The following is a 20,480-nucleotide window of genomic DNA, read 5'->3' on the forward strand; positions in this document are numbered from 1 at the left end:
AGCGAAAATGTTTGAGGCCCGTGTACTAGATTAGGGCACGTTAAAAGAACCCCATGTGGTCGAAATTTCCGGAGCCCTCCACTGCTGCTTCCCTCATAATCATATCGCGGTTTTGGTACGTTAAACCCCAGATATTATTATTATTTTTCCCGATCTTGACGTGCACGAACAGAGGTATAGTCTATAGTTTAGAGACCACTAGGTCTGAGAAAATTTTGAATTTTCCAGAAATTTGTGACTGTATTCCGTCGAACTGCACGGTACATGTTGGCAAGGCTGGAAATCTAAATCCAAGGCTGCGTGCTGAAGCAGAGGAGATTATAAGCATTTTCCTGTTTCTCGTGGTCCCTAAACATTTCACGCTGACATCCCATTGCATTCTATATAATTGCGGGCTGGGGTACAATAGTACAACGGTCTAAAATGGCACCATTGCACAATGTTACAGAGTTACGTACTATGGTCAATAATTTAAAGGGGTCACCAATCACTCCTCGTGCATGGTGAAAAGACACAATCCTGCCGAAAAGACACTGATATGAAAAGCTCACAAAAAAAATTTTTTTTACAGCCGTGCGCGACAAGGAGAGTTTAGAAGCGGTGCTTAAAGTTGCTGTTTTCGCAGGCGCCCTCTTTTCATATGCATAGGCCTGTGCTCACTCTCTTCGGAGCAGCCGGCGCCTGCCATTTGGCGTCCCACAGCGGATAGCACGCGATTGGCCAAGAGCTGACGTAAATGGAGAGCGGCGTTTGGATCAGATGCGCTTCTTGCCGCGGGGAGCCGCCACGTGCCGGCACCGAGCTCCATAGTTTGCTAACATTACACAGTAGCCACACTAGCACGCACAGGAATCGCAACGGGGAGAGCGATCGCGTTTCATCACGCGGGCTCGAGGTCGTGAAGCGCCCTGATGTAACTTGCTGTGCCGTCCCTCCCTGTGTAGCTTCTACAGCGCTCGTCGGAGCGAGAGAAGAGAGAAAGCTCATAATGCCCGCCACAGGCCCCTACAACTCCTCTCATTATTGACGAATTCGAGAGATTTTTGCCGCGATCGATTCATGAGGCAACAAGCTCTAATACTGAGGTCATTCGATGCTTATTCGAAAAAGTGGTTCATCAACCATTTAAAACACGCCCGCGCACTGAGCGAGCCGGGGTATCGGTGCCCTAACGACGTGATGTCCCGCTACCCCTAGACCGCATTCTGAGTCGTGCGTCATGACTCATGATACATGAACATTTTTAGAAACGAAACCGCAACTGGTTTGATGAAAAGAAAAAATTGCATCACCTCTGGCCCTGTAAGTTTTCCCATTAGCTTATAGCGCTTGGAGGTCCAGAAAAGTTGTTCAATGAAAATATTGATACTAACGAGGTTTTGATAATGATGATACAGACGTACGTCTCAATTCAACGAGATAATTCGCGAAATAATATTGGAATACCGTAGAAAACGCGCCCTTTTGGTGCTTCGTTTTTCGATAAAACAATACATGAATGGAACCGCCTTCCGAATGATATCGTTCATGAAACCGATAGTGATTTTTTTCCTTCCCTATGACAACGCTCACATTATTACTATCTATAAGAATGGTTTATTATCCCTAAGCGTTGTGACGTTTAAAATGTATCAATGTGATGTTTCTTTTTTTCATTGTGTACATTTCAAGATAATTCGCGCGTTATTGTTTTTCTTTGAAGTATCTTGTGTATTGTTGTATCTGGTGCTAATTGTGTTATGTTGCGACCCATGTGCACCTGCCCCTACGAAATGTCTCATGGCGATGTAGGCGTGGTGTAAACAAATAAATAAATGATTATATTATGGGACTATCATGTTTTTATCAGTGTAACTGCACATCGAATCATCAGCCACAAACAAAAGTGGAATGCGCTTCACGGTCGGATACCATACAAGCAAGAAACACCAGAAAGGGACGTCGCACGCAAAATACACGCTCGACCCAAATGAGTCACCATATAACAAGATTTAACAGATCAAACGCCTTTAAAAATATCATGAAACTTTATTTTATTGCGTGAAATGTTTTAAGTGTGTTGTTTTTTTCTTTTTTAGAATGTAATTTGTTTAGTGGGTCAGTAGATATTTTTTTTTTCAGGGAGCCTGACAATTCACTGCCTTGTTATACTTACGAAAACCCACGATAGTAAGACCTCTCATTCTAAGTATACTTTCTTCAGTTGAAATACAGTACAAGTGCCCAGGAAATAAGTGATATAGTCACTAACAAGTACATTCTTCGTTCATGCGGGAAATACGCATATAGGTGTGAAGACAGTTTCAAGATAAACGCTGCAAATTTAGCTTGATCGATGGCCCCCAATGTCGCAGTTGTAAAATTATACCCCGCTGCGATATTACAGCAAGAGCTGTCACTACAGCTAGGTGACCCGACGAGTTTCCGGATACGAGAGTCCGTGTTACTTTTTCATTCTAACAGAGCGGCGGCTGGAGGACGTAATTATAGCGACCGGTTCACGTCTTCAATGCGTGAAGGACATTGGTGTATGCAGCGAGACTACGGTGTGTGTTTCAGTATATAGCAGCTGCTATCGATATCGCGCGTACAGTAGCCAGCAGAGTGGCGCAGTGGAAGCGCGCTGGGCCTACAACCCAAGGGTCCGTGGATATATAATTGTATATAATGGTGCCGTCATCTTCCTGTAATGGAAGATACCCACAGTAGGGAAAAAATTATGGCGCGATAACTAGGCCTTCTCATATTTCTCATTATTTACACAAGCTCAATTCAACCAAATAAACGGAAACATGCATGATCATTAAATAGCAATTTAACTGCTTAACTTGCTTAACATTGCTCTAGCTCTCTCTCGGCATAGCGTCTATTTAAGTTGGTTTCTAAAAAGAAAAATGCCCTCCATCCCTTTTTGTATTTCCTACACGGTACGAAACAAGCACACTTTGTATATAAGCGAGACAGGTATGTATTCCGTGGTAAGACAACTGCGATATACTTGCTGGGATAACAGCGCAAACGATAAACCACAGCAAGTGATATAAAATTTGCATGAACCGAACATCCCAAGAGCGTGCGCTTTCGTAGCTGCTGGAAGTTGCGCGACGTGCAGTCAGCAGAGTGGCGCAGTGGAAGCGTGCTGGGCCCATAACCCAGAGGTCCGTGGATCGAAACCACGCTCTGCTACATTTTTTTCGAAAAAATTTTCTTTTTAAGAAATTTTCCACGGTTTCCTCACACTGTCGAGCTTATGCGGCCTTCTATATATTCAAATTAGTTTAGACACTATTTTTAGCACAGCAATTAATTAATAGTGATTCAACTTGTGCGCCTTTTCTTGCTTTAACTCTGGTCATCGGGCGTACTTCCAAGTCGTGAAGGGCATGCGTGTCAATACTGTGACAAGCTTTCCTGGCAAGCGTTGGTGTAGCCGGCGGGGAGCGAGGGCGGGGGGAGGTGGAGGTTCAAACTCTCTCTGTCTCCCCCCTCCAACCAATAATTTTTCAATTTTGCGTCTGTATATATGCACACACACATACAAACACACGCATGGACACACATAAAGGCGAACTCATATTGTGTTCTATAAGAGAGTGGTAGACTGAAGTCAATTATATAAAACAAACACACAACGTACGAACAAGGGAGGGGGAATGTTCCGCTATATACTACGTGACCACCATGATACATGTGCACCTTCTCAGAAACAAAATCGGAACTGGTTTGTAGAAAAGACTCTAATATCATTTACGCGTTTTACATTATTTTCTTTAGGGTTTCGAGACTTGAGATCCAGAAAAATTGTACAACGCAAAAAATTAAGAATAACGAGGTTATAATAATGACTATGATGAAAAGTCGCGACTACTACGTCATAAACAAAATGCCTGCCCTTGGCTTTTTTAGAGAGCAACGCGCGGACCGAGTCACTCTGAGAAGACCACTGGAGCGCCTGAAGCCTGTGTGGATGGGCCATTGAAGAACGCCATCAGTTCCGTGTGTTTGCTTTTCCTACGACTGACTACAGCGTAACTGTACCTTCGTTAGAATACACAGCCCTTTTTGGCATTGGAACTCTTGCTTGCCTCACCTGCACCATTAAAAGCAGTCCGACGAAGGACTTGCAACACCAATCTTTATACCATCGCCGTTACGGCGAAGTAGCCGTTGTAGAGGGATGTACCTTGTACGAAAGAAGAAAAAGACAAGTGTCGGCCCAGCAAACGCTTCCGCTCAGCCGGCAAAGTTATATATACGGCAGCGCAGTCGCACAAGTGTACTTCGATTAAAAAAACTACCCCAAATCGCGCATTTTTTACTGATCCATGGTCTGGGCCGGTACAATGAGGCCGGTACTATGTTTTCACGGAGTGTTCGCTCGGCAAGACTGGCTGCGCGACGTAATGCATGTGCAGTGGATGGACAAGAGGAAGAGTGCTTGACTCGAGAATGCTCGAGTACTCGAGGCGACGTTGAAGCCTCGAGTCTCGACTGCTTTCTCGAGTCTCTGGACTTGAGGACAGAGCAGTCGATACCAGGCAGGCGCGCCCACTCGCCTACATGTGCACTCGGAGTAGCACCACGGTCGTGGCTTTTGCTCAGCAGTCAAGTATGATTCCAGTATTTTCGCGTCGCTCCTGTCACTGCCTGTAAATCGATTAATCGACAAGTTTTAATCGATTAAGTCGATTACATGCCATGATGACATCGATGATGAATATTAGGCTTGCGGGACACTTTTCATCTAATAATAGATTGATCATTGATCTGTATTACCGTCGGTACGGCATAGGCAGGTATCGATAGATTATGGACTCTTGCAATACATTTTTGAGCTACAGTGCACCTAGAAGCATTTCTACGCACAGTGAGTAGGCGTACAATGCAAGAGCAGCCCGGTGAACGTAAGCAGCCTGTTAGACGTGCGCTCCTTTTTCTATACCACAGAGAAGTTAGCTTCAACTTAACGCCTAGAAAGGCTTAAAGTCTGCCGAAGAGCGAAGAGTTTTCGTGACCTCGCAGAGCGACCCATGGAGCATCTGTCTAGCGCCCTTAGCAGTGTTTGCTGTTTTCCCTATAAACACCGAAGTCTGAATTTAACGTCACTTCCGCCACACTTTTGCGAATGCGTTAGACCTGCCCTCAGTGTGTGAGTGTTTTTTTTTTCTTTGTGTGCTCTTTGGTGTAGAATCTTGCAATAATATTGTAACGCGCATAAATAGGGATACAAGTTTCCTTTGCTCCCTGTCTATATGTGCTACAATAATGCTTCCTAATAACTGCTATCTTCTTACAAAGCATTAAATGATTTCTCACTGCTCACGCCCTTCCTTAAAAAAAGCAGTAAAAGCGCCGTTCTGGCTTGGCTGTTGATGGCTGTTCTGATTGACGGCTCCCACACAACCTGCGTTTCAGTGCGACGCCATCAGCCTTCACCGCTGTTGCCCTAAAAGACGATGCGTGGCGTCTTGCTTTGAGCTGGTAACGTGCGACCAGAACAACTGAAATCAGTGATTGCGGGAAAAAAAAAAAAAAAACACGCTCGAATGAGTTCTGCATAGTCTACTTGCATGAGGTATACCATAGGGATCATTAAAATCATTGATAATATGGAAATTCAGGGCTCCTAGGAATATTGCACGTCACTTGGCTTTTCAGTACGTGACGACACCACGAACCGGCCTTCGTAAAAACGAAGACGGTCCCAAAACGGCCCTTTACACCTTCGTAGCACGTCACTTCAAAGAAGCAGCTTCTCACTGAACTAGTATATCCAATCATGGCGACCACGGTAAAACTAGTGCACAATATAATCATACGTGCACCGTTTTATACTGTTCTGCTGCCGTTGTTCTTTAAATGATTGTGACCAGGTTCGGTCTCTTCCGGCGGCAAGTTGTCTCTTCGTCCACTTTCATTTCTTCTCATTTTTATCACAATTACTACATACAACACCCCTATACTTACCTTGTCTTGATTGTCTGTTAGTTCTCATTAATATTGTATTTAAGAAATAAAAACGAGCCCTTAAAAATTCCCCTTCTTTCCTTTTCTGTAGGTAGAAACTTTATGTAGTAAGTACCATTGTAGTAAAGACTGAAGTTGCTGCCTGCACTTACTGCTTCGGTTGGGAATGTTGTGGCAAGCACTTACCGTCTCAAATTTATTTAATACCACTTTTGTTTTTTAAGAGTACACGATGAATACACTTTTTGTGGTATGGCACACACCTTTTTTATGGTATATATGCATTGCGATGTGCATGAAAAAGATAAAAATGACAAAATTAGCCATATAGTCTTTTAAACTCCCCTGTGCGTTCCACTTACAATGTAGGTTCTGGCTTGTAGGAGCAATCAATAACAAAATGTGAATTTCAGTTTCAGGCGTCTGATCACCTGTAGTGTGCTTAGGATAATAATGACTCATTTCTTTAATTACAAAATACCACGTTATTTTCCTCAGAAGCACGGTGGCACTTAAAAAGTAATAAAACTGAAGGCCCTCAAGTAATGTATCTGCACGACGGACAAGCTTTAAAAAAAAAAAGTTTCCCTTACTAGGCACCGGTGAGATTCGAACTCACGATCTCCTGTTTACTAGACAGGCGCTTTAACCAACTAAGCCACGGCGCCCATGTGCACTCGATGTCGCCTGCGAAGCCCACCGCTGAAGCAGAAAAAGTTTCGAGGATGACTTACTTTACGCGCGTGATATGTGTGAAAAAGAGAACGGCAACTCTAATCTCCACTTCATGCATTATGGTTGTCACGTTCACGTATCAAAGACGCGCGCATCCGTTCATCGAACAGTGAGTGAATAGATTTTTGTTTATCATGACGCAAGTCACCCCTTACCTGCTGATGCAAGACTAGGACTGACTGAGTATGTTGTCAGGTGATGACAGGTGCAGTAGAGGTTACATGAAGGAAATTGTGGCAAGCGTGCGTTTTTTTGAGAGCCCGCTTTTCTACTGACTACCTCTTTTCTGCTGGAACGAAGAAATTTTATGAGGATGTAAGAGACATCGTGTTGCCCATCCCAATGAATACAGTGCGCTGGCAGGGGTCAGAATTAACTTAAACGAGGCTTTAAAAAATGCAAGAAGCTCCAACGAGATTTTTTGTTCTTCAATTTACACACAGGAACACTTCCAGTAAGAGCATCTCTATAGAAAGGAGCGCGTCTTTTTTACGCCACGTGGCTCCGAGTGCTTAATCTGTAACCCACCTGAAATAATTGATCATGCTTTTTCTACACATCTGGGGGGGGGGGGGATAGGGGGATACTTTTAGGACGTGTTGCGGAGGACAACCAAAAAAGAATTTGCATTAGACCCACATGGCATCCGGTACCTAGCAATAGACAATGAAGACGGATTACCATTTGACCTAGTCATGATAATTACATTGCACAGAGCATGGCGCTCACGAATGGCTGGATTCTTCTGTGACCCACATAAAAGACCAGCTAGACTGTATTTTCAGAGAAGTTTGGCCCGTTTTGTCGAAGCAGAAGATACAAAAGAGTGTGTTCCTTCAAATATGGCTAGCGTAGAACTCCTGGTTACAATAAAGGAATTTAGATGGCAAAGTTATTCACGCAGTGATTGACGGCAAATGTGTGCAAGAAAGTTTTGTTGTGCCTTATAATATGATTATGTTGTCCTCATTTCTTGTACCGTAAAACTGGAAATTAAAAGAGGGAAGCACAGTGGCGCAGTGGGAGCGTGCTTGGCCCATAAACGTTAGGTCCGCAGATCCAAACCACGCTCTGCTAGTCTTTTTTTTCTGCATTTACTCTTGTACAATTTCTTCACATTTCCCGCTGCTGTGTCTTTCTATGCACTAAAATTTGTTTACACGCTTTTGGACGTGTATTTGTCGCACAGCAGTGAATAAACTAATCCACATGTACCATGCACGCCGTTTCTGTTACACTACACGTCGGGGGGTACATCCTGGTCATGAGTGTCGTGCTTGTTATCATCCTGACACGGCTTTAATTACTTTTACCTTACAAGAAATTCTTAATATGCGCGGAGTCTTTGAGAAAGGAAACGCAAGCAAGACAGATTATTGTTGTTGCTGGAGAACAAAGATGCGCCCCAAATAACATAAAATGTTTTTTGGGTGTGCCTATCATTTTTATTAATGCATCCAAGTGTATCTGTTCTTATCAGCCTTTATGCACGGTTAGTCACGATAGACGTACAAAGGAAAGACACGTGACAACAAAGTTTCCACGCCTATTTGCCATGTTCTTGACCACGTACAGTCGCAGTCAAAAGTTTAGAGACCACTATAGGTCAGAGATAATTCTGAATTTCCCCGCAATATGTGGCTATATTCGGTCGAACCGCAAAGTACATGTTCTTAGCGCGTTTAGTAACAGGCCGTAAATCTAAATTCGTGGCTGTCTGCTCTAGCAGCAGACATTTTCAGCTTTTTCTTGTGTGTCGAGGTCCCTAAACTTCTAACGATGACTATTATATATGTTTAAGTGAACTATACACACATTGCATTCTATATAATGGTAGACCTGACGGGGCGCAAAGTCTGCCCTATACTTTGGCTTAACAGGCAGGAAGGAAGCTGCGATGAACTTTCGCCCCCTCCCCCCCCCCCTGAAGGGAACCCTGCGCACGCCTATGGTCACCATATAAGAAGATTAACCAAATAAAACGCCGTTAAAAATGTTGTGAAAATTTATAAATTGCGCGAAATGTTTTCCAAAGTGCGTTTCTCTTTTTTTTTAGAATGAAATTTGTTTTGTGGGTTAGTAGATTTTTTTTTTTCTTCAAGGAGTCTGACACTTCACTGCCATGTTATGCTTACGAAAAATCATGATAAGTAAGACTTCTTTAATATGATCACAACTGTATTTCTTCAATTGAACTGCAGTATCAGTGCCCAGGAAATAAGCGATATAGTTCACTTATTCTTCGTTCGATCATACGGGAAATACGCATATATTGATGAAAGACAGTTTTAAGTAAACGCTGCAAGTTTAGCTGGATCAATGGCCCCCAAACTTCCAGTTGTAAAATTATACCACGCTGCGATATTACAGCAAGAGCTGCCACTAAAAGCTAGGTGACCCGACGAGTTAGCGCATCTGTCTTCGTGTTACTTTTTCATTCGAACAGAGCGGCGGCGGGAGGACGTAATTATAGTGACCGGTACACGTCTTCAATGAGCGAAGGACATTGGTCTACGCAGCGAGACTATGGTATGCGCTTCAGTGTAGAGCAGCTGTTACATATTAGGCAGAGGATGCAACGGAACACATTATGGATGTAACTGAGGCAGAGGACGCGGCCAAAGGTGGCGGAGATCAGAACGCAGCAGGTTTAAATGGCGAAGCTACAACATCAGCAGTGAACCTACACCAGCACCTGTTGACAAACGACTAGACTCTTCAGCAGAACCGGCGGAGACTGCAGACAATGTAGCGAAAGGCGCAAGCTGTGAAGACACCGGAGCGTCTGCACCTGTGCAGAAACAGGACCAGGAAGCCAAAGGCGTCTCTTAGAATGCCGGTTCTGACATGGAGTCGGACGGAGGCTCACGCAACGCCAGCGGCGTCTCTGGGACTAGCGGTACTGGCCCACCCATTAAAAGACCATTGGAAGAACCAGCAGTAACGGGAGACATGGATGCCACAAGCAGCGTGGAGGGACCACCGGCAAAGACGCCTGCTAGCAGACGCACCAGCATTAGAGCAAGGGCTGGTGGCAAATACGGACAAGACAGTTGTGAACAAACCGTTTTCACTGTGCAGTGAGACCAGTCGGCCGGGCGGTCCCGGAGGCGTCTAGCGTTGCGCTAGACGTGCAAGGTAAGCGCCATGCTCCGGGCCTACCTCCTCCACAGTTAAAATGGCTTCTGAAGCACCTTTTAGTTTCGCGACTCTTAACGTTAGAGGCTTGGCTTCTAGGAAGAAGCAAAGCCAAGTGTATCGAATGTTGTTGGAAGAAAATCTGGATGTACTTGCAGTGCAGGAGACGAAAGTTGAAGGAGAGGAGGAGACTGGGAGCATGGTGCTGAAGTTTACGTCACGGTATTTTGCGATTGTGAGCCATGCCATAGGTAGATCCGCGGGATGTATTGTTTTTGTTAGAAAACTGCCAGGACTAGTTGTGCAAAATGTCCTTTCTTGTTCTTCAGGTCGATTGGCATGGTGTGACATCGATTAATGTGACACTGAATGGCGCGTTACGTGCGTTTATGCTCGAACTATAGTCCAGGAAAGAGCGAGTTTTTTTTTCGAATTTACGACAGCATATGTGCAATGGTAGAAAACTCTTATTGGTGGGGGATTTTAATTGTGTATTGAACAAAAGTGATAGATCAAGCAGCCGCAAAGTTAAAGATACGAGCAGTGAGGTCCTGGCACAAGCGATTATTGAGTACGATTTAGTGGATGTAGCAGAGTGCCTGGATAGCTCTCGAGATGTGAAGTATACCCACTTTCAGGGCACAAGTAACGCCCGATTGGACCGAATTTACCTAACAGCTGACGCAGTGTAACAGTGTAGCAGTTATAACGTTGTGCCTGTTTCTTTTTCTGATCACTGCCTTGTTAAATGCCATGTAGGGCCAAAGAAAGTAAGGAATAGCTTTTCTTGGGATCAGTGGAAAATGAACTCCAATCTCTTAGATGATGAGACATTTAACGCATCATTGATAGAAGGAATCAAAGTGGATCATACGGAAAAAGTAGGAGAAGAGTGGGAGCTTTTAAAGCAACGAATCAAAAGGAAAGCAATAGAGAGATCTAGCGTTTTATCTTCTGAAGCTAAAAAGGAGAAAGAGCTCAGACGGACGCTGGAGAAGCTGACAGCGCTTGAATGTGAAAAACCTGGGGCATATGCCGACGATTTGCGTAGTATCAAACGGAAAATAGAAGTATATGAGGAGGAACGCTACCGCGGAGCGCTGGTGAGAGCCAGAGCAAAAGCAATGACTTTAGATGAGCGCCCATCGAAGCGTGCACTTGGATTGGAGAAACGTCATGCTAGGCGGAACCATATTGATGTCATTGAAGTCAACGCTGTCGAGTTTACGGACAATGACAGCATAGAACGGGCTTTCTGTAAACACTACGAGGCGCTCTTCACTGCCAAACCCGTTGATGCAGAAGCATATAAACAGGCGTTTCTTAAAAGAATGCCACAGTTGTCTAATGACGCCAAAACAGCATTGGAGCTACCGATATCACAAACGGAAGTAGAAAGGGCTATAGATAAGATGAATCCTGGTAAATCACCCGGGCCTGATGGCCTCAGTGCTTCGTTTTACATGGCGTTTAAAAATGAATTATCCGAAGTTCTTACAAACGTCTTTAATGAGGCATATGAACTCGACAGCCTACCTCGGTCCTTCAGTGAGGCACATACAGTTTTGATACCTAAGACGGAACATTCAGAGAAGTTAAAATTAGTCTCTCCGTATAGACATATATCCCTAACTAATTGTGATTACAAAATTTTAATGAAAGTACTAGCACGGAGAGTTCAGGGAGTAATCAAAGAATTGGTAGGGCCTCAACAAACATGCGGGATTTCGGGGCGCTCCATTGTTACTAATATACACAAGATGCGATGCGTGCTCGAGTGTTGCGACGCCGATCAAGGAGGTGTAGCGATTCTAAGGATTGACCTCGAGAAAGCTTTTGATTGTGTTTTACATGTTCTTCTGCTTGCCATCCTCGACCATGTCAATGCTGGAGCAATAATCAGAGATGGAGTAGCTATGGCAAACCGGAATTGCACGACACGTATAGTAGTCAACAATTCACTGGGCGCTCCCATTAACATAAGGCGTTCTGTTCGTCAAGGCTGCCCGTTGAGTCCTCTATTGTTCAGTCTATATATAGAATTGTTGTGCTTAGCAATAAGTGAAAACAGCAGCATTCACGGCTTTAGATTACAAGCATCGGAAGTTAAAATTCTCGGGTATGCAGACGATGTTGCAGTTCATTGTACTGATCAAGAAAGTGTTAGCGCCACCATCACAGTAGTTAAAAGTTTCGGCAATGCAACTGGCAGTTTTGTGAACTGGGGAAAGTGCCTGGGCTTCTGGCATGGAGAGTAGCCGTCAAGACCAGACTATTTTGCCAATGTTAAGTGGGTGATCACACCCGTTAAGTACCTTGGCGTCCCACTGGAATATTATAAAGATAATGAGAACTACTGGCAAGAACAAGCGAGAGAAATGCAGCTGAAAGCCAACAGATGGAACGGTAATCATCTGTCAATGTTTTCGAGAGCGACTGTTTGCAATCTGTTCTTTGCCGCAAAACTTTGGTATGTCATGCAAGTATTGCATTGTTCAAGGGCGAACATATAGAAGCTCCATCGCGTATTCGCAGTTTGCGTTTGGGCGTCGAATTGGGAGAGATGCAGCCGAACTAATCTGTTTATACGTGTGAAACAGGGAGGGTTGGGATTACCACATCTTTTCATACGCCAAGTAGTAAACAGGTTCCTCTTCTTCCGCAACACAAATGATCCTTTCCTGCGTACGGAGTGCCAACTGAGACTGATGCGGACTTTTCCTGGATATGTGGTTGGTACGAATCACATGAGAGATGCTGTCTGCGGGTATCCGCAAGGAGGATATTCTAAGTAGTGGAGATAGGTTTAGCACAAAGCTTACCCTACGAGGCGACCGTGAAGGGACGCGACGTTCTCCACTGCCGCACCGAACAAAGACGCTACGGCCGGGTTCGTCGACTCCGGCACGGCGCAGAAAAGGCACTCGAGGCAGGATGTCAACAAACAACACGGGTTTATTAACCCAAGATGCAACACAGTGCGACAGTCACGGGCATGCAGGCCGTAAAGGGAACTCCGCAAGACCGATCGAGTACGCTTGCCAGCGGCGCTACGACTACCACACAAAGGGCAGCAGTCGAGCGCACGGACGAGAAGCCGCCTGCTAGAGCAGCGCGTCAACCTCTCGTGCCAGCCTGAGAGCATCTCCCGCGGGCAAGCCCGCGCGAGACAGAAGCGAGCTCAAGGGGGAAGGGGGTTGTCACTGGCGGCCAATGAGGAGAGGCGTTGCGCAGTGACGTAAGCTAGCTTGGTGGCGTGAGCATGTGAGCATGTCGAGGCATGCCCGGACGCGTGCCCGCGCGCCGGGAAGCCGACGCATGGCTCGCACCAGACAAAGAGGCCTGGCGCTGCGGCCGTGGTCGCCACACTGCCGATTAACGGCGGTCCCCGGCGCTCGAGCCGTGCGGGGCCCGCACACGCGCTAGCTGGGGAATGAGGCGCCAAGGGGAGGGCGCGCTCGATTCCCACAAAGTGTACGCTTTTTATCTGTTAGATTTTCTAATGAGTATATGTTTTCCGTGACACGTAAAAAGCTGTACAAAGATGTATGTGATGCCGTTCTACCTGTACCTCTATACCGAACCATATACATGCATGGGAGGTCAAGGGCAAGATGTGCTTAAGAGGGTGAAGAGAATGCAAGTGGCTCCTGCCGCGAAGTCTTTCTTTTTTTAAGCTTCACACAGGTACATTACCTGTCAAGGCATTTCAAGAAGACCGTGGTCTTTTCTTACCATGGGGGACAGATTGCCTCATCTGTAAAAAACCGAAAACTATAGACCACGTTTTCTTACATTGCTGGGAAGGAGTTTATTTTTGGGATGTACTTCAAAGGACGATAAAGAAGGATTTACCGTTAGATCCACATGGTATAAAATTTCTGCCAGTAAATGATGAAGAGGAACAGCCTTTTGACTTGATTATGCTAAATGGCCTTCACTGTTTATGGCGGGCTCTTATGGCGGGATTTTATTGCGATCCAGATGCACGGCCCGCACGGATGTATTTTCGTGAGTGTATGACCAAGTTTGTGGAACTCCAGAAAGCTCAGGAGTTTGTACCTGAGTGGTTGTCGAGGGTAGAACCCTTGACAGCGCTGAAGGAATTTTAAACTTGTGTCTGTCCAGCAGGACTGACGCAACTTTTGTCTTTCTTTCATGTCCTTATTGTTTGATGTACATGTCTAATAACAGGCAATAAAGCAAAAAAAAAACAGCAGAGTGGCGCAGTGGAAGCGTGCTGGGCCCCTAACCCAGAGGTCCGTGGATCGAAACCACGCTCTTCTAGATTTTTTTTTTGCTCACTACTTCTCAATTATATCAAGACGTCATCACTTCACTGCTCTTGCGTACATGTCGTTTAATGCACTCTTCCTATGTTGAACGCCTCAGCACTGGTCCTTTCTTTTCTTCTTTCTTTCTTTCTTTCTTTCTTTCTTTCTTTCTTCCTTTCTTTCTTTCTTTCTTTCTTTCTTTCTTTCTTTCTTTCTTTCTTATTAGAAAATGCGGATATAACGAACAAGAAAATTAGCCGCGTATCTGCGTGCTTCGCTGCAAATGTCGTCTAAAGACGATAGAAGATGCGCTGCGTGAGATATGAACGCCATCTGGCAATACGTCGGGAAACGTGAATGCTGTGTTGCGGGCTGGTAGTCCCGGCGCAGCAGCAGGCAAGACCGGCGGTGACCAACGCGACCGGCGGGGACGCCAGCCAGCCCGAAAACGCGGTTTGGCGCGAAGCGCCGAAGCAGAAGAAACGTCCGCACTCAACGAGTACTCTCCACACACTCTTTTATATTCACGTCGCCTGGGTAAAGCAGGAATGCCAGAGCGGCGCCCCATGGCACTCGTACAGTGCAATACTGAACTGAAACCGAAACACAACAATGAGCTCGCGCAGAAGGCACGGAGGAATCCAAGTTTCGGCGCAGTCGCATTTTCAGCGCAGCTTAAGAAACTAGGGTCTCTAGAATTACGTATCTATGTATTTTCCATTAAAGGAACACATAACTGGTGGGCCGTTTAAAGATTCCAACCCATTACAAAGGGCTGAGCCATAATTCTTCATCGTCATCAGTCGTCGCGTCAACAAAGTGCACATAATGCCTTATAGACGTGTAGCTGGTGCCTCGCTTCTCCGCAGAATGACGAATAATGGCTTATTAGGTGCTTCCCAACTTCACAAAAATTGTGATTTATGGCGTAGTGGGTACCTTTCTAGTGCACTCGTATTGTAGCCCCAAGAGAGCTTAACGGGCTCTTGAAACGCCGCTCTTCCAGCTTTCGCTGTGACTGTGCTGCGGTTTCAGCGCAGGCCTGGCGTTTTTGATCAACCATGTACACAAGTATGAACCTAGTGAGCCGTTCACGATGGCTGGCCCTTGTGCAAGTGGTTCAACTTAGGCCGAGTGGCTGAATCGAGGGACGTGCCGACAAACAGAAAGACAGACAGAAAGACAGACCAAAATTTCTGCGTTTAAGTTCCCCAAGAAAGACTATCGTCTTTAGAAAGCGGCTCACTCGCTGTGTAAAATACCCGAAGCTCACTACTACTATCCGCAGATTAACCCGTGCTAATGTAACATAATAACACGCTCGGAACGAACTTGACGTATAGTACTACAGTCGGTGGTGTAGCCAGAGACGTGGTTTAAACCCCTCCCCCCCCCCCCCCAATCCACAAATTTTTTACATTTTATATGTGTATATATACGCGCGCACAAACACACACAAGTTCAAACACATTGACACTTGTGCGTACGCAAACTACAATGGCGATGGGGAGGTTTTACAGACTCCGGCTAGTGGGACAGTATGCGTTTCGGTGAGAAAGACGAAGACGTTTTTTCCGTTTAACTGATTTGAACACGCTGTTTCGATGTCGCAAGTCGTTCTCGTCTTTTGTTCGCATTGCACCGCGACAACAAAGGGGTTCGCCCTCCGGCCGCCTCCGAGAAAAGTTTCTGGCACGCTCCTGAGAACAGTACATACACAAATCGAGGCGTCCACTTTTATTATACCAACGAACGAATCAATGAATAAACTGAACAGCTTTGCTGCTGCGCGAAACGACACAAGGATACTTCACACCGCTACTATAGGAACGACATGTTTATTTTCAAAACCAGGCCGCTTATAAACCAGTATCGCTAGGCAGACAGTTGTACACGCGGGATCACTTACAGAAATACGCGAAAGAAGACGCTCAACCAAATTGAAATCATGACCAAGGTAAGACCCTAAGTAACCGATTACGACAGAAAACCAACTCCTTAGACGATAGGGCTATCGATGGCTTGCTGATACAGAAATAACCAAGAACATGGGTAAGTTCGGCTTCACCAAACAGGCGGGTGATCTCTTATTCATATCGAGCAACAATGACTGTCTTGTGAAACAAAGGTTCGGCAGCCACACGAATGAACGTGGAGTGCGAGAAACACATCAGGCGGCACTTTATTTCATTCGTAATCGTGTTCTCTCAGTCCCTCATTTACGCACCTGCTGGTTTGGCCGACATATTGTTTCCCACATGAGAGCGGAATACGGTGAATCACAAATACCTTGCAATCAACTAATTTGTATGCACCAAATTTGTTTGTTGGGTGCACAACGGTGCATAACAAACATTTTTTTTTCATTGCAGGGCATTTGTAATTTAACGTTTTCCGCTCCCACGCGGGAAACAATATGTCGTCCAAACCGGCAGGTGCGTAGATGCATTTACGTACCCGCCCCCGAATAATATCCTACCTACTTCAATATCAACTCAGGGCCGTCCACAGGGCCCACGGCGTGGCAATTAGGCTTAGCCTACCTGTCCCAGAGTGGGAGCGGCCCGCATCAGACCTTGGCTGAGCCTCGGGACCCAATAAAGCTTTACCATAACATACCATACCATACCACATTTTATGCGGGCCGCATGAAATGGACGACATAGCTCGAACAACACTGCACGCTTATTGCTGCATTTAATGTGTTACATTTTCAATCCCCCATTCAACCGGCACCAAAATTCGATAAAAAATGACGATCCCCAAGAAAAAAATTTCTGCGCAGACGACGGGATTCGAACCTGTGCGGGGAGACCCCAATGGATTTCTAGTCCATCGCCTTAACCACTCGGCCACGACTGCACGCTGGCGAAGCACCAGCCATTTTTAAATGTCTCTTGCGTGCAGACGCATGGCGACATTCTTGCTGGGGCGACGTGCCTACTTCCTTTGCACTGAATACATAAGCAACGCCGGGGAGGCGGGGGGTGCCCCCTCCCCATCCATTAATGCCCAGTTTCTATAAATACCCTGTGTTTCTTTCTTTCAGTTCAGTGTGCTGCAACCACCGTCTTCTAGAACAATCCATCGTAATCAATAAGCGTCAGACAATTAAGAGCGAGTGTCAGTTTTTCAAAAACGGCGAAGGATGCTTTCACGCGAAGTGTTACAAAGTTGCAAAGACACAGTTACGCATTTCGACGACACTGTAGTAAGTGTAATCACTGGACAGGAGCACTAAAAAAGCCTGGAAGTCTTGCTGAGAAAAATGCAAGAAGCCAGTCTGAAGAATATAATTCACGATGTGACATTGACATGAGGATGACAATGATGTTCCTTCACCACGTTGCACACGCCTACAACTTGGGATAGACCGTGCACGAAAGAGCCAGACCAAAAGAATAAAAATATACGTAAATACATCAACTTCAGAAAATAGAACGTGTACTGATGTCGTCGTCCTCGGGTCACGAACGGTAATGGAAGATATCCGCAGCAGGAAAACATTTATGGCGCGAAATCTAGGCCTTTTCATTTTCTTCATTAAATACACAAGCCCAACTCAACCAAATAAACGGAAACATGCATGGCCATTGAATAGTAATTCGAGTGCCTAACTATTTTACTCTCTCTCTCTTTAGAGTCAGTTTTAGTAGTTTTAAAGAGGAAAAAGATCATACATCCCTCATTCCCATTCGCTACAACGTACGAAGCAAGCACATGTTTGTATATAAGCGAGACATGTATGTACTACTCCACACTACAACTATGCTAGAGCGGGGAAACTTGGGCATATTGGTAGCACATATTGAATGTACGAACAGCGCAACAGACAAGGACTAACGAAAATAACACGCACAGCGTTGATTTTCAAGTAATCTGGTCGTTGAAAGTCAGCGCTGTGTGTGTTATCTTCCTTAGTCCTTGTCTGTTGCGCTGTTCGTACATTGAACTACTATAATACTTGCTGGAAAGACGGCGCTAACGACACAACCCAAGAAGGGGACATAAAATCTGCATTAACCAAGCCTCCCAAGCGCGCACTCTTTTCCAGCTGCTGGGAGACCCGCGACGTGTGGTCAGCAGAGTGGCGCAGTGGAAGCGTGCTGGGCCCATAACCCAGAGGTCCGTGGATCGAAACCACGCTCTGCTACGTTTTTTTTTTTTTACTTTTCTTTTTTAATGTTCCATAGTTTTTTGACATTTTCGTGCTTATACTACCTTCTATACATTCAAGTTAGTTCGCACACTATATTTTACGATGCCACTGTTACGATTCCACGATTCGAGTACTGGAAGTACGATTCCAGTTTTTTCGCGTCACTCCTGTCACTGCCTGTAAATCGATTAATCGAAAAGGTTTAATTGATTACGTCGATTAGGTGAAATGCTGACATCGACGATGATTAATAGGCTTGAGGAATTCCTTTCATCTATTAATAGATTGATCGTTCATCTGTATTACAATCCCTACGCCACTGATCGTTTTGTATTACGGCAGGTATCGATAGATTATGGTTCATTCATGCCTCTGTTCATGCATTGTTATATCAAGATGTCATTGTGGTGTGCATTTGTCAGGGTAATAACGTGAATTAATAAGCGATTATAGTTTAGTACAACACGACAGTGCTGTTTCCACTACAGCGTCTTTCTTATGTTAAACTCCATTTCTATTTTTCTTTTTTTTTATTTGAGCTTATGTATTTGTAATAAATTCGACTTCATGTTAATGTGGCCACGACCCACACAAACCAAACGGGTATACTACTATTGTTGGGTAATTAAATTCACTTGTGTTAGGAGCCGTACTACAAAAGTGGTGACAGTTATTCGCAGTAAAGTTACTAACTTTATAAGACTAAAAGGACTCTCCAGCCAAGATTTCTCTTTAGTTAATTTATTTGAAAAAAATTCCACAGCATATCCACGGGGTGAATGATGATGAGTGGGGCGAAGCTCTCGTACGGCAGGATCTTGGCGGCGGCGTCGCGCAGCTTCACGCCCAGTACATCATCAACGACGTGAGATCGGGCCGGTTTATACTAAATTGTCGATGAGAGTCATGGCGACTTGCAGCTCACTTTAATTTTACATGTACGCTGTGAATTTTCATTTTTAATCACGCACAGGAGAAATCTCACCAGGCACTACCTTGGAGGCTGCTAATGGGGAATGAGAGACAGAAGAAGTCGGCTTTTAGCTAACACTTACACTTCTACTTCTACTAACGTTTCCTACTGGAACATGCCAATGGCTGCTAATGGGGAATGAGAGACAGAAGAAGTCGGCTTTTAGTTAACGCGCACGCTGCGAATTTTTTATTGTTCAACAACGCACAGGAGAAATCTCCCACCGGCACCACCTTGGAGGTCAAGATCTGGTACTAGCGTTAAGACTGGTTACGCACTACGACGGTGACGAACGGGTGCCGCTTTAAGGAGCTTCGCCCCTAAAATCGACCCTACGTTTCGAGACCTGTTCGGTCTCTTCTTCAGGGGGTGACTGCCCGGCCGGGCCGGCTCCGAAACTAGCGCTTTTTAGTGTCTCCCTCTGACTTGTCGTTCTCCCCGCCGCTCTCGTTATAACTACTCAATTGGTTCCGGAGACCGTGTACATACACGCTCGGCAGTGTCCCTGTTTCACCCAGCCAGGCAGATTGCTTTTGAATATGTTTACCTTTAACTTACTAACTTTGCATTACTAGTTACCTGTACGTACAATATTAACGAGAACAGACAATCCAGTCAAGGAAAGTATAGGGGATGTTTAGGTATATAGGGGGTGTTCTTTAATTACAAAACACCACGTCCCTTTTGTCAGAAGCACGATGGCACTTAAAAAGTAATCAAACTGAAGGCCCTCAAACGCAAGAAGAAAAAAAATTCCTTTACAAGGCACCGGTGAGATTCGAACTCACAATCTCCTGTTTACTAGACAGGCGCTTTAACCAACTAAGCCACGGCGCCCACACTCGCTGCCGCTTGCAAAGCCAACCGATGAAGCAGAAAGAGTTTCGAGGATGACCTACTTTACGCGCGTGATATGTGTGAAAAACAGGACGGCAGCTCTATATATTCTCCACTTCATGCATTATGGTGGTCACGTATCGAATACGCGCGCCTCTGTTCATCAAACAGTTAGTAAATAGATTTTTTTCTTTATCATGACGCAAGTCACCCCTTACATCCCGACGCAAAACTCGAACTGCCTTAGTATGTCGCCAAGTGATGACAGGTGCGGTAGAGGTTATATAAAATAAGTTGTATTAAGTGTACATTCTTTGAGTGTCCGCTTTTATACTGTCTACCTCTTTCCTGCTGGAACGAAGAGACTTTATGATAATTTATGTGACATCGTGTTGCC

General features: G+C 45.2%; 5 non-coding genes across 5 annotated transcripts; 2 read left to right on the forward strand and 3 right to left on the reverse strand.

Annotated features, from left to right (window-relative positions):
• The first annotated feature begins 3,114 nt into the window (after positions 1–3,114).
• Positions 3,115–3,186, forward strand: Trnam-cau (transfer RNA methionine (anticodon CAU)). The gene has a single exon. It is a non-coding gene; the product is annotated as a tRNA-Met (tRNA).
• Positions 3,187–6,561: 3,375 nt separating this feature from the next.
• On the reverse strand, positions 6,562–6,635 carry Trnat-agu (transfer RNA threonine (anticodon AGU)). Its single transcript has one exon. It is a non-coding gene; the product is annotated as a tRNA-Thr (tRNA).
• Positions 6,636–16,894: 10,259 nt separating this feature from the next.
• Positions 16,895–16,976, reverse strand: Trnas-aga (transfer RNA serine (anticodon AGA)). The gene has a single exon. It is a non-coding gene; the product is annotated as a tRNA-Ser (tRNA).
• A 1,219-nt stretch (positions 16,977–18,195) lies between these two features.
• On the forward strand, positions 18,196–18,267 carry Trnam-cau (transfer RNA methionine (anticodon CAU)). Its single transcript has one exon. It is a non-coding gene; the product is annotated as a tRNA-Met (tRNA).
• A 1,742-nt stretch (positions 18,268–20,009) lies between these two features.
• Positions 20,010–20,083, reverse strand: Trnat-agu (transfer RNA threonine (anticodon AGU)). The gene has a single exon. It is a non-coding gene; the product is annotated as a tRNA-Thr (tRNA).
• Positions 20,084–20,480: the final 397 nt, after the last annotated feature.

Source organism: Rhipicephalus sanguineus, chromosome 6 (genome assembly GCF_013339695.2).
Source record: "Rhipicephalus sanguineus isolate Rsan-2018 chromosome 6, BIME_Rsan_1.4, whole genome shotgun sequence".
In the NCBI taxonomy this organism is placed as follows: domain Eukaryota; kingdom Metazoa; phylum Arthropoda; class Arachnida; order Ixodida; family Ixodidae; genus Rhipicephalus; species Rhipicephalus sanguineus.